An 11,903-nucleotide genomic window follows, 5' to 3' on the forward strand; every position below is an offset into this window, starting at 1 on the left:
TTGGAAATGAATGTTTGCTTAAATGGTTTAAAAAATTAAGTTTACAAAGTCATCAGAGACTGAGCTATCTGAGGATTAAAGAGATTTCTGTAGCACAAGAAACATAGTGCTAAGACAACAAAACTAGGGGGATATGCCAAGGAAAGTTTAAAAATCGCAATTTAGACTCACCTTATTGTTCTACTTTCCCTTCCGTTCCAGTTCTTGCTGGAAACAAGACTTTTCTGCGTATATCCCTAATGTTGCTGAAACCTCACTTCGCACTTAACCCCGATTTATGCTTCTAATCATATTATTTGATCAAGGTTTTCTGTGTTTTAAATGCTTTTCTGTAAATCGTAGGTTGTTTAAGTCTGTCTTTGGCACACGCTATATAAGGTGCAAAACTGTCAGACACTACAGATGGAAACACCAAGGAGTGAATGAGCTGCCCCATATGGCTGCTGTTACGGTTTTAAGCTAATAGGGATGGAACAGCTCCTGCTGCACCTGTATCAAGGCTTGGCTTGAAATGGGCTTTGCTGAAAAATTGAAGATTTTAATCTCAACAACATTTGATAGCGTGTATCTGTAATACTGAGGCATTAGAAATATCCATGTGTTGAAATAGTAGAGAGTACTGAAAATGAGTGAATCTAGTTCTGGAAACCACACAGTGTGATGCTCTGCTTAATTTAGTTACTTGTGCTGGGAAGTCAGGCACCTGGATTCTCTCTACAATGTGCCATATCCTCTGAAAAGCAGACAGCTTCTTTTATCTGGAAAACTAAATCTAAAATTCCCTGTTCTTTCCCAGACTTGCTACATGAAATTGCGCTTGTCTAATTTTTTTGTTTGTTTTATTTACATGATTTATAAAAGAGGACACTAAGGTTTTTAAGGCTGTTCACCTTACAACAAACAGCAAAATTATCTTATGGAGAATTGCAAACTTTGTAAAATAATTTTATTAAGTCATTTCTTTAATAGCAGGTAAGAAAACACAGACATTTCTAAAACCTATTTATGTAACAGGTCAAGTCAGTGGGGCTTCTCCTTGTCTTAAAATACACGCATGCATAAATTTTGTACACAAACTTGGAAAAATAGTTTTATATATATATAAAAAAAAGTATTTTGTTATGTTGCACAGTTAAGGTAGAATTAGGGATAAATCAAAAAGTATTTTTCAGTGAATTAACATTTCTTTTATACAAAGGTAAATACGGTTCTCTGATATCTTGAACCTTATTTTTCTTGACACGCTATCTGCCTGCAACTCTGTTATCAAATAAAAAAAGTGGTTTCAGGAAGATAAAAAAGCAACTCACAGATGCAGCATTATCATCACAGACTAGGTTGATTTTCACAGGTGTTTCAGGTCAGAACAGGCAGGGGTGTTGGTTACTGAGAACTAATTTTTGAAGTGCCCTTTGCCTTGGAGTTGTAAAAAGCTTTCTGATGTTCACGAGGCTTACTTATATGGGTTTTGGCTATGTACACAGATATGCAAGAACAGGAACTACTCAGCTGTGAACTGAAGTCAGTTGTAGACTAGTGACCTGTCATAAATCTTTTAACAAAGTTAATTAATTTTAGGGCCTTTGACATAGGAAGCTCCAACTATTCCAGTGATCATGATACGCCTAGAAAACTTCCTGACTTTGAAAGGGGAAAGGATAGTTGATCTGTTTTGAAATGTTCAATTAAATTCATATCGTGTAAAGTCTGTAGTGTATTTAAAAGCAATTTAAAGAATGTATTGTTATTTCCAGCTTGAGTGATGTATCTTTCAGGACTTAGGTTTTTCCGCAGAACTGAAGAGCATGATCCTGCCCAGCTGTAGACATGTATCTCATCCATGGAGTATTCAACTAAAATACATTTTGTGGAAATTCTGTATTTACTAGTCAATGGAAAGGAAGCTTCAAGCTCCACATGAGAGAAAACAAGCTTTGTTCTTTTTGGAGTCATCCTATTAACTCCTGACAAGGCAAAACCATAATTTCAAGATATATTGACCTAGGAATTGACAGGACAGCTGTTGTGCCTGCATTACCAGACTGAGACTAAGCTGCTAAAATAATATTTCAACAACAATATTTGAACAATTTCTTCTTTTTTCATCTTTTTTTTTTTTCCTGTTAAAACTGGGTGGCTTTTTTGGCTCTGATATGTTTCTTGATTAGAACAGAAATAGATGTACTTACAAAACTGCTTCTTGACACAGGAATAATCAGGAGTATAACATCCTGCAGATAACCAGAAATACTTAGATGAATGTACGCTATAAAAGATGTAAGTTTGTCCTACAGGTTTGCATAAGCTCTTAAATCATTCATGTTACAAATGATTTTAATGGTTCTGAAGTCGGAACACAAAAATAGCTGTAGCAGGGCAGAGCAAGGATACATTGAGCTGGTATCTTGTCTCAAGCAGCGGGTGGATTAATGCGTGGCAAGAGTAAGAAATGTTGTGTTCAGCTTTGAGGTAGGTAGATGTTTGCATGAGATGAACAAGTGCATGGCATGCCACGTGACAGCTTCACTTGGCCAGATCCATTGAAGTGGTTTGAGCTGAGATGCTGAAGTACATGTCTAGAGAGCACGGAGGTGAAAAGGTTACCACTCAGTAAGCTGAGATCCAACCATGGAGAGAGGAAAGAGGAAAATCTGAAAGGTATTTGGTATATGACACATTGAGCAGATTCCCCTACCAATTAGCATTGTGTTATGACAGATAAGTTGGTGCAATATTTGGATAAAACTTCCTCCTTCTCTGGAGATATTCAAGGCCTGTCTGGAAGCCTACCTGGGCAACCTGCTCTAGGGAACCTGCTTTGGCAGGGGGGTTGGACCCGATGATCTCTTGAGGTCCTTTCCAACCTGTACAGTTCTGTAGTTCCATAGTGCTCGTTGTCTAAACCACTTCCGTTCTTGTCACAGATTTCCTCCAGCTCAGATTAAACAAGGTTCCATAAAAAGTCTTTGAAAATATAAACAAACATGTACCTGAATACATCGAGATAAGGTACAGACAGAGGGACTTAACCATGTGTTACAGGTATCAGCAGATCATATAGTCAGATCAGACTAAGTAGCCTGACTGATCTGATGGTGAAATGAAACGTGAATACGCACAATTCAATGGTCAGGTGTTGCTCTGCTATATAACCAGGAAAGAAATCCTCATACCCTTATGGCAATTATCATCCAGCCAGAAATCAGAAAAAAAAAATAATAATAATTCTGCAAAGAAGTGAGAACATAGTCACAAACCAGTATTGGAGCATCTCTAGAGAATATTCCCACACTGCTATGAGAGGATATTTGTAATGACTTTACTTATATTTCCCAGTGTTCCTTGGAAGGACTTTCCTCCTGGCTGGGGCTTACTGACTTGAGTGTATTTGGATTGTTCTCTTCATCTGTCAGTTCATCAGGAAGGTGAAGTCCTTCGTCATTCTTTTCCAAGACTTCTCACTGAGCTTTGATGTCTTTTTCTATTTCCAAAAGAGGATAAATAGGTCATACAAGTAAAAGTCAGCCAAAATGTTTAGGTCTTCCAAATGAATAAAAAAAATCAATTGTAATTCCATTATTTATTTGTCATTGTTTGTTGAGTTCTTCACACACACACACACACAAAGAAATTCAAATTCAAGTTAATAGGAATTGACTATCTAAAATTGCAAGAAGACACTAGCAATCTCAGATTTTGTTTGTTGCTTTTTAAATTTACATTTACTTTGCATGAACTCAAGACATAATCCAAAGGTGATTGAAATCATCGGAAGAATGGTCAGAGCTGTTTTGTGTATGCATGGTATGACAGCAATGGGACGAAATGGGGACTGGTAATAAGATTGGTCAATATATGTTAACTACTGTGAATTTCATCTGCTACCACAATATTCAGTTCCTCTGGCCTATTTCCGTAGATATTAAACAAATAACTTAAACTTGTCAATAAACTTTAATTTGATCTGGCTACTATGTGCTTAGCTCTGCCAGTACAGATTTGTGCATTCTAGACTGATTTCCTTCGTAAGGAAAAGAAACCTGATTTATAAGTGAGATACAGTGTGTGTAAGATCAGAGTAGCTCATGTCAACAGACAGATGAGAACTGCAGAGGAAAATTACTTGAAACCCATGGCTGGACAATACCAAACCAAGTGCTATTTTAATAGTGAAGGAAGTGAAGCTGATTTCTCTTTAATCACATTTCAGTTATGATTGAAGAGCCTCAACTGAGTTGGCCCAAGCTAATTTGGGCTATATGCAAATGTTGGAAATTCAATTACTTGCTTCATATGCTGCCAACAGCAGTCAGATGTGGCTGGTGAATGCAAGATGGTCCACATTTGTTCTGCTGTTGCATTTGCGATGTTCTTGACTCCTGAGTGGAATGGAAATGTCAGTGTGTTAGAGGAACATTGAAAGCAGTGCCAAACCACAACCACCATCACTCTGCTTGCAGAGAAATACTAGGAATTTACCTCAAAGGGGACTGACAGACTATCTTGTCTGATTCCTGCCTATCACTGAGTAATCACGCGGGGAGTATATTTGACTCTGATATAACATGCATTTAGTCTTAAACCTTGGACTCTGTATAAGAATAAGCTTCTTCTGGTTAAGTACAAACCTGTAAGGAGATTCAGTTATGTATCCCATGTCCTTTACATTGCACTTGCGTGCCTGGATGGGGCAGACAGAACAAGAAGAGCACAGGGGAAGCTGTGCCCCACACAGCACAGGGGAGCTATGGCTTCAGCTCTGCCCTTCTCTCCCCGCCAAGTGAAGAGTGGGCTTAGCAAGTTCTTTGGCAGATGCTGCATTTGTTTTTCACAAGGATGTCTGCATCACATCTCCAATTACATATGTGTCGTGATCTGAACCTAGCACAGCTGGAAATTGTGTAGAAACTAGGAGTTTTACTATCAACAAACAAACTAAGATGGGAAATGAATACAAGGCTCTTTTGCTGACTCTCCTGAAATAGTAGCATCAGACAGACTTGGAAACTCAGTCCATCTGCTGTTTGCTTTCCAGTATCTACAGATGAGGAGAAATATCTCTGTTGTTCCCTGTAGGGAAGATGCCAGTAGTAACTCTGTGTGGCAGCTGGAGGCAGAGTGATACTATGCAGAGCAAAGTCTCTTCAGTCAGACTGTCTGAAGTAGATCCTCAGGAATTCCCCTCTGAACAAACAGACATGGGAATTTTTGAGACAGAAATATAATCCATCTATCTGTCCATCCTTAAATTAAATCCATATCAGAGATGTCAGCAAATGAATTTATTGTCATTATGAGCAATGTGGATTAAGAGACAAAAAAGATGTTCCTGTGACTTTATCCTGGCTATTCTGTGACTACCTAATTTTTTCCAGGATGGTGTCATGATAGCAGACAATTCAGGTAGCACATTTCTTATGAATGTTTACAGTATTTCTGTGTCCTTCAAGGTTACTTTCCAAAAGAAATCTGCAACTTTCTGTATCTTTCAGACCTGGGATACACAAACTACCTCAGTATTGTATACTGCTAAGATTATTAATTTTTAATTCTCTGGTATCTCTACTGTTCTTCAGTTAGTTCCCTCTGATTATGCAAAGCATTAATGAGAGCTTTCACTTCATTTCAAGAAGGAGGCATCTAGCTCTTTTCCTTCAAAGCTCTGGCAATAGCTTATCCATCTGTACCTTCAACTATCCTGATTCAAACCAATTTGAACTGAGAGAGGCATTGGGCAGCGTTCTCTACCATGATAATTACTGTTAAGTTCTTCATAGTGCCTGTTGTGGATTTCCAGGTGATTATTGGTAGGTAACTAGGGACTTCATTCTTTGCTAGTTTTACTTTTTTTTTTTTTTTTTCCTTGAGACACGGCACTGGGTAAATATTTCAGACTATCCGCTAACATGGGAACATTATTTGAAGACTCACAGAATAGGAATTTTGTCTCTTAAAGCAAGGGATATTTTGTAGCTGATCACTTGATTAAAGAACAGCAGCTCAAATTCCATCTAGGGAGGGATATACACCCAGATAAGCCTTGCCTGCCAGATGACACATCCCAGTCTGGATTTAGGACTTAGTCTCTGTGGTTCCACTCCTAAGCTTTCACTGAACTCTGCCATACTGCCCTGGCTTTTAACATCTAACCCTCTTCATCAGCCCTTATTAAAGGCTGTCTGTCAGTCAGTCAAGCGTATAAGATTCTTGCTACAAAAGAATCTAGATTTTTCTTTGATCCCTGTTTGTATGACCATGTATCACTATTTGATTTGCAGTTGGAGATTTTAACTTTATTTTCTGGATTATAAGCATGCAACCTTTTCTGTGTCAAAGGTGATGTCATGTTTTATTTTAATGTGAATAGCTTTTATAAAATTGGAGAAATAAAGGTGCTCACTAGATAGCTATTCCTTCTAAAATTTTTACTGCCTTTTGTCCAAAACAACTAGGAGTCCAGCCCTAATACATGCTGTTGCACTTGCATTTAAAAGCGTTACATTTGGAACCAGAGGACTTAAGCAGATACCATACAAAGAATGTTGAATGCTTTATCTGGAGTACCATACAAAGATTTGGAATACCAAATACTAGGCACTGTACTGTGCAGGTTCTTGTTTTAGGACAAGCAGTTTAAATCAGTAAGGCTGTTACCTGTGTAACTAAGCTTGCATTTATTCAGAAAAAGTCTTTGATGTATGCTTAAATTTTCACCAAGCAATAAGTTTGATATCTCCTTTCTTAAATTAGTGGCTAATTGCTTCATGAACCTTAGGTAAAACAGTGAGTAATGAAGTCTTTTTGATAGTTTTGTTGTTATAATTAGATTACAGATCACTCTAACAAGTACCTCCTTTCAATGAGAGCCATGCAGCTGATGTGAAACATTTGAAAGAGTCAGAAGGACAGAAATGCAACATGAAGGTGTAGTAGATACACAGCTTTGTGTATACAGAAGTGTGTACCAGCCCTGTGTGGCATCACTGTCTTTGAGATGATACAAGGTATTATTACAATCGAACAGTTTCATTCACTTGGGAGAATTGTAGAATCTTCAATTTTCTTTGGAAAAAAAAAAAAAAAGCGTTGAACAGGACAAAGTATAAATGTGTTATGAAAGACAGCTTCCTGAAAGATACTTTCTCTTCCTACATCTGCAACAGTTCCTGTACCATAGGCCACAAAGATATGGGCCCAGAAGCCATTCACTAACCAAAGCCATACACATAATTTCTCAACATCCAGCTTAGCCATGAAAAAAAGTGCCTGACCTCTGCAGAGCCACCAGCTAATGCTACATCATCTTACCAGCCCTGTGGTGGGAGAGAATAAAGAAAGGGCCTAAGACTAAAACAGAAAGAGAAAGAAAAATATAAAGAATGAACAGAAAAACAGGTCAAAATGGTATTTCATCAAAGGATAGAAGATATCGGTATTCACTGTTCGGTCACAAGGGAACTCCAATATAAAGCTCTCATTTGTAAGTGTAAGGGTATTTTCATCAAACACTCTTTTCAGAACGAAAATGATTGTGAGTATAAGCCTGAGACATTTAAGAGAAGAAAAAAAGAACGACAAGAACCTTTGACTGTTGTTACAGAAGTATTTACTTTTTCCTTTATTTTATTGTTAAATAAATAAAAGCCAGGCTTCTTCGTGCACTGACCTACCTATACTGATCTGACTCATTCTCATTGTTTTCCTTTTGTGTGTGTGTGTGTAAGCATATTGAATAATGAAAGCAAACCCCATCCACCTTAATGTAAATATATTTTAAGTCCTACAGTGTGACACATTATTGTAATATAGCAGTTGAATTAATGATTTCAATTTATAAATGAATAAGTGATTTAGAGCTGTGCATATACACAATCTATGTGAGTTGCTATTAAGTCTTTGGAAGTAGTGTATATTTATTAGCACCTGTGTAGTAATGACCTTATGCTTGATTTGGCTTCTGAAACACTGAATAAAGAATCTTGGGAATTCATAACTTTTAACACCTTATTGTACAGTTTATAATTGCATGTGTTAGAAAATGATTAGTCGATTTGCCTGAAAGGGTCCTAGCTGATTGAAATAATATACAGCCTCTAATAGTAGAATTTTGTATTTACAATATAAAGCATTCAGAATTGCAGATCTTCATTACAAAGACAATGTTCATTTCGTTGTTAAATAAAGCTATGCTTAGCTAAAGGAATGTAATGGCTTAAGGTTATTCAGCAGACCCAAGATAATTATTCCCATCTGTTAGAGAAATATGGGGATTACTGGAAAATTAATTTGAAAGAAGAAAGGCCCTATTATATAATTAAAGAATTGTCTTTATTAAACCATTATTGATTTCTAGTAAAATTTTTCTGCTGTTTAACAAATGAGTTTCCAACTAGTAAAAATATCCTGCAGAAATTACCTTCACCCTGATATAGCAAATGAGGGCAAGGTAATGATTCGAAACTGTCTCTCAAACACAGTTTGCAAAGAACATGTATTAGGTTCATACCTCATTCAAGGTGGACAGAGCGAGTGGGGCTTTATCTTTTTCACTCACTGCATGAAGTCCGAGTGCTGTGCTAGTCAAAACAGGTCTCAGTTCCTCCATCCACAACATACTTCAGTGTCTGTGACATTCTCTAGGACTACTGCATTTCCCTTGCTTTCTTATGCAACTCTTCGTTTCCTCTCCCCTTTTTACAGCCTATTAAAGGTATTGGTAAGGATTTCATCATGTACTCCTCTTGTAGGACTTGGTATTCAGATACCCTTCCATCAAACTCATATGCCTTTCAGGATGTAGGAAAATACTATTATATCTGCTTTATGAGTCTTGAAGGATCTGCAGGACACATCCGAAAGGATGGCTTATGAACTGTACTGCATAGCATTCTAGGACCTCCAAGTCAGGTGCCCAGCTATAAAAGAAATTTGCAAAGCTGAGTTAGAGGATATTGAATGATGAGAGCTGGATATCTAGGATTTGATTTGCAACAATCCAGTGGGTTGTATGAATACCTAATTCAAGAAACAGGGTGCCCAAGACAGATGTGTAGCTGTAGTTGCACAGCAGAGTGCTACTCCAAGCTGCAACTCAAATGTCCAAAGTGCACTACGGATGGAAACTTTTCTGTCTTAAATAATCAAGTCATATTTTTCTCTTGAACAGTTTACCCAGAGGGGTTTGTAGAATTCCCATCCTTGGAGGCTTTCAGGAGTTGGCTGTATCAAGGCCAAAGCTGGCCTGATGTTATGTGAAAGTCCTGTTTCAAGCAGATGTTGGACTAGAAGGTTTCCAAAAGTCCCTTCAAAACAACACTTCTATGATCCTGTAGCCAAGCCTGAAGCAGCCTTAGGGGTATTCCATAGTTGCTTAGGGGTATTCCATAGTTACTAAATTATTTCCAGGTGTAGACCGTTCAACCCAAATATATACATAAATGGTGAAGAAATTAATATAACCAAGGTAAAATTTAAATTATAGTGACTTAAAAAGTCTGAGCAATGAATGTCCTAGTTGTCAGTGGAATTCTTTTAAATCACCTAAACTTTTCAAACTCTAAGCTGTAGGAGCCTGGTGTGCTGCATTTAAGGTTCTCCAATTTTCCTTCTTTTAAGGAGGAAAGAGGTCCTTTTAACCCCAGATGACAATATGCTTTTCTCAGTCCTAGACTCCCCTGAGCTTTCTCTCATGATACATACTTTGAAAACATGCCCCTTTCTTCAGGTGCGCCGTTTTTTCTTTTTAAGGGAAATACTATTCTTGGATACATTTCCCTTAGATTATAAATTGTTCTGCATTGATCTTCATTTGTAGACATAGGCCTAAATCATAAAGCTCTGATAGAGATACACATTTCTGTAAAGTTTAAAGAAACTGAGGTCTGTAGGTCAATCTGGGCTTATTGCAGTTTCCTTAAGGAGAGGTTAGAGCCTTGTATTCCTTGTACATATGTATTTAAAGATATTATAAAAATATAAAGATATACACTTCTCCAGCTAGCTCAGGGAATGTACTGTCAATGAAGTGACTTGATAGTTTTCGCAGATATGCAAACCTCATACAAAACAAGTTTTTCAGAACATTTATTATGTTTTACACAAGGTTCGTGTCATAGGATATCCCAAGTTGGAAGGGACCCACAGGGATCAATCGAGTCCAACTCCAGGTGTTGTATTTCAGCCCATTATGTTATTTTGTTGTGTATGAATGATGCAGTGAGGCCTGAATCCTCCTGTCCCATCCATTACGTGGTTTTCTCTGAACAGAAATGTAGAAACTGCAGGACCCCAAATTTACGGTATTGATTAATGTATGGCAGATATCTTCCAGTGTGTGATTGATTAAATCAGAGCATATACTTTCCACTGCTATCTTAATGAAAAAATGGTCTGCTTGATTTCACTTCAATGGTTTACTAGCATCGGACTGTAGGGAAATCTTTTTGTGCACTTTAGTGTATTAGGTTACATGGTGAATTTTACCATTAGGCCAAAGATCATTAGAATATGTGGCTTTTTATATACAAAGCTGCATTAGGGGTGTTTGTCAGGGTTTCAGTAGCAGGGCAGGCTGCAGGGTGGCCTTTGTGAGAGAAGGCCGGAGGCTGCCCCATGCTGGACACAACCAGATCCAGCTGGTTCCAATCAGATCCAGCCGGTTCCAGCTGGTTCTAGTCAGATCCAGTCAGTTCTAGCAGGTTCCAGCCAGATCCAGTTAGTTCTAGCTGGATCCAGCTGGTCCTAGCAGGTTCCAGCCAGTTCTAGTCACCTCCACAGCGGCCCTACTGCTATTTTCAGCAGATACTGTCTGTGTCGATACATTTAAGTGAGAGGCTTTGTTCTTCACACATCATCTACATGGATGTACAGACCCTAGTTTTGGTGGTTATTTTTCAGCTTTTTAGGTGGATGGTTTCCTAGCCTTGCAAAGGATGTGGAAATGTCTGAAAAAGGCTAACTGGTTTCAGAAAAGGTAGGACTAAAACTAAACATTTTGAAGAGTAGGATGAGGAAAAAAAATACAAAAGTGTGATGATAAAGTTAGTTAGCTCATAAGAAATAGGTTGAATTATTTGAACAAATACAAGTAAGCAATATACATCAAGCCACTGTTGTCTTATCTATCACAGTTTCAGGTACTTGGTTAATTCAAAATTCAGGGAATCCAATCCCACTGGAATCAGTCTCAGAAAAAGGAACATCATGACTTCAGCAAAAACTAATGTAATGACATTAAATCCACAGTGATGTAGAATCCCTGTTTCAGTTTTGTCAGCAATTTGGGTAACTTAAATCCTGTTAGTGAGGGATTAAGAATTTGGTGATAAAGGCTAAGGCTGTAACTTGACTTATTAGACTGAGACTATGTGGTGATAATTGTTTTAAAGCGTGGAAATGCCAAATAAGTATAAGCTGATTTCATATATATACACACACTTACATTTGTGATTCTTAATGAAAAAAAGGTGTTTGGAAGGAGGGAGGAAATTGCTGTCTGACTTAAATTTGATTTGGATGGACGCTGCAAATCATAAGAGTGAGCTTTATGCTATCATTTCTATTCCTGTCTATCGTGTGTTTATTTTCTCTTCAGTTCTGTGTGGTTTGGAAACAACAGAATGAAAGACTTCTATCAGAATGGATTAGAAAAGACAAAATAGGCTTTATGATTTTTTTTTTTTGATCAATCACTTTCTAAGTTTTCCATCCAAATTAACTTTGTGGTAATTCTCACAGCACAGACAGGTGAGTTTTTTTAGTTATGTGTCCTAGACTATTTTAAAGTAAACTATAATGGAGATGTTTGAAAGCATAACCAGAAAAAAAGAATAAATTTATAAAGTCTCAAGTTTGACAAGTGTGGGAGCCAACTGATATTTGCGGGGTTTTGTTTGTTTTGGTTC

General features: G+C 37.5%; 1 long non-coding RNA gene across 1 annotated transcript; it reads right to left on the bottom strand.

Moving 5' to 3' along the window:
• Positions 1 to 1,537: 1,537 nt before the first annotated feature.
• On the bottom strand, positions 1,538 to 8,719 carry LOC308190035. The gene is made up of 2 exons (XR_013946791.1): positions 8,507 to 8,719; positions 1,538 to 3,481 (listed from the first exon to the last, which is right to left on the bottom strand). It is a non-coding gene; the product is annotated as an uncharacterized lncRNA (long non-coding RNA).
• Positions 8,720 to 11,903: the final 3,184 nt, after the last annotated feature.

The sequence above is a fragment of the Anser brachyrhynchus genome (assembly GCF_964034855.1).
Source record: "Anser brachyrhynchus genome assembly, chromosome: 2".
NCBI lineage: Eukaryota > Metazoa > Chordata > Aves > Anseriformes > Anatidae > Anser > Anser brachyrhynchus.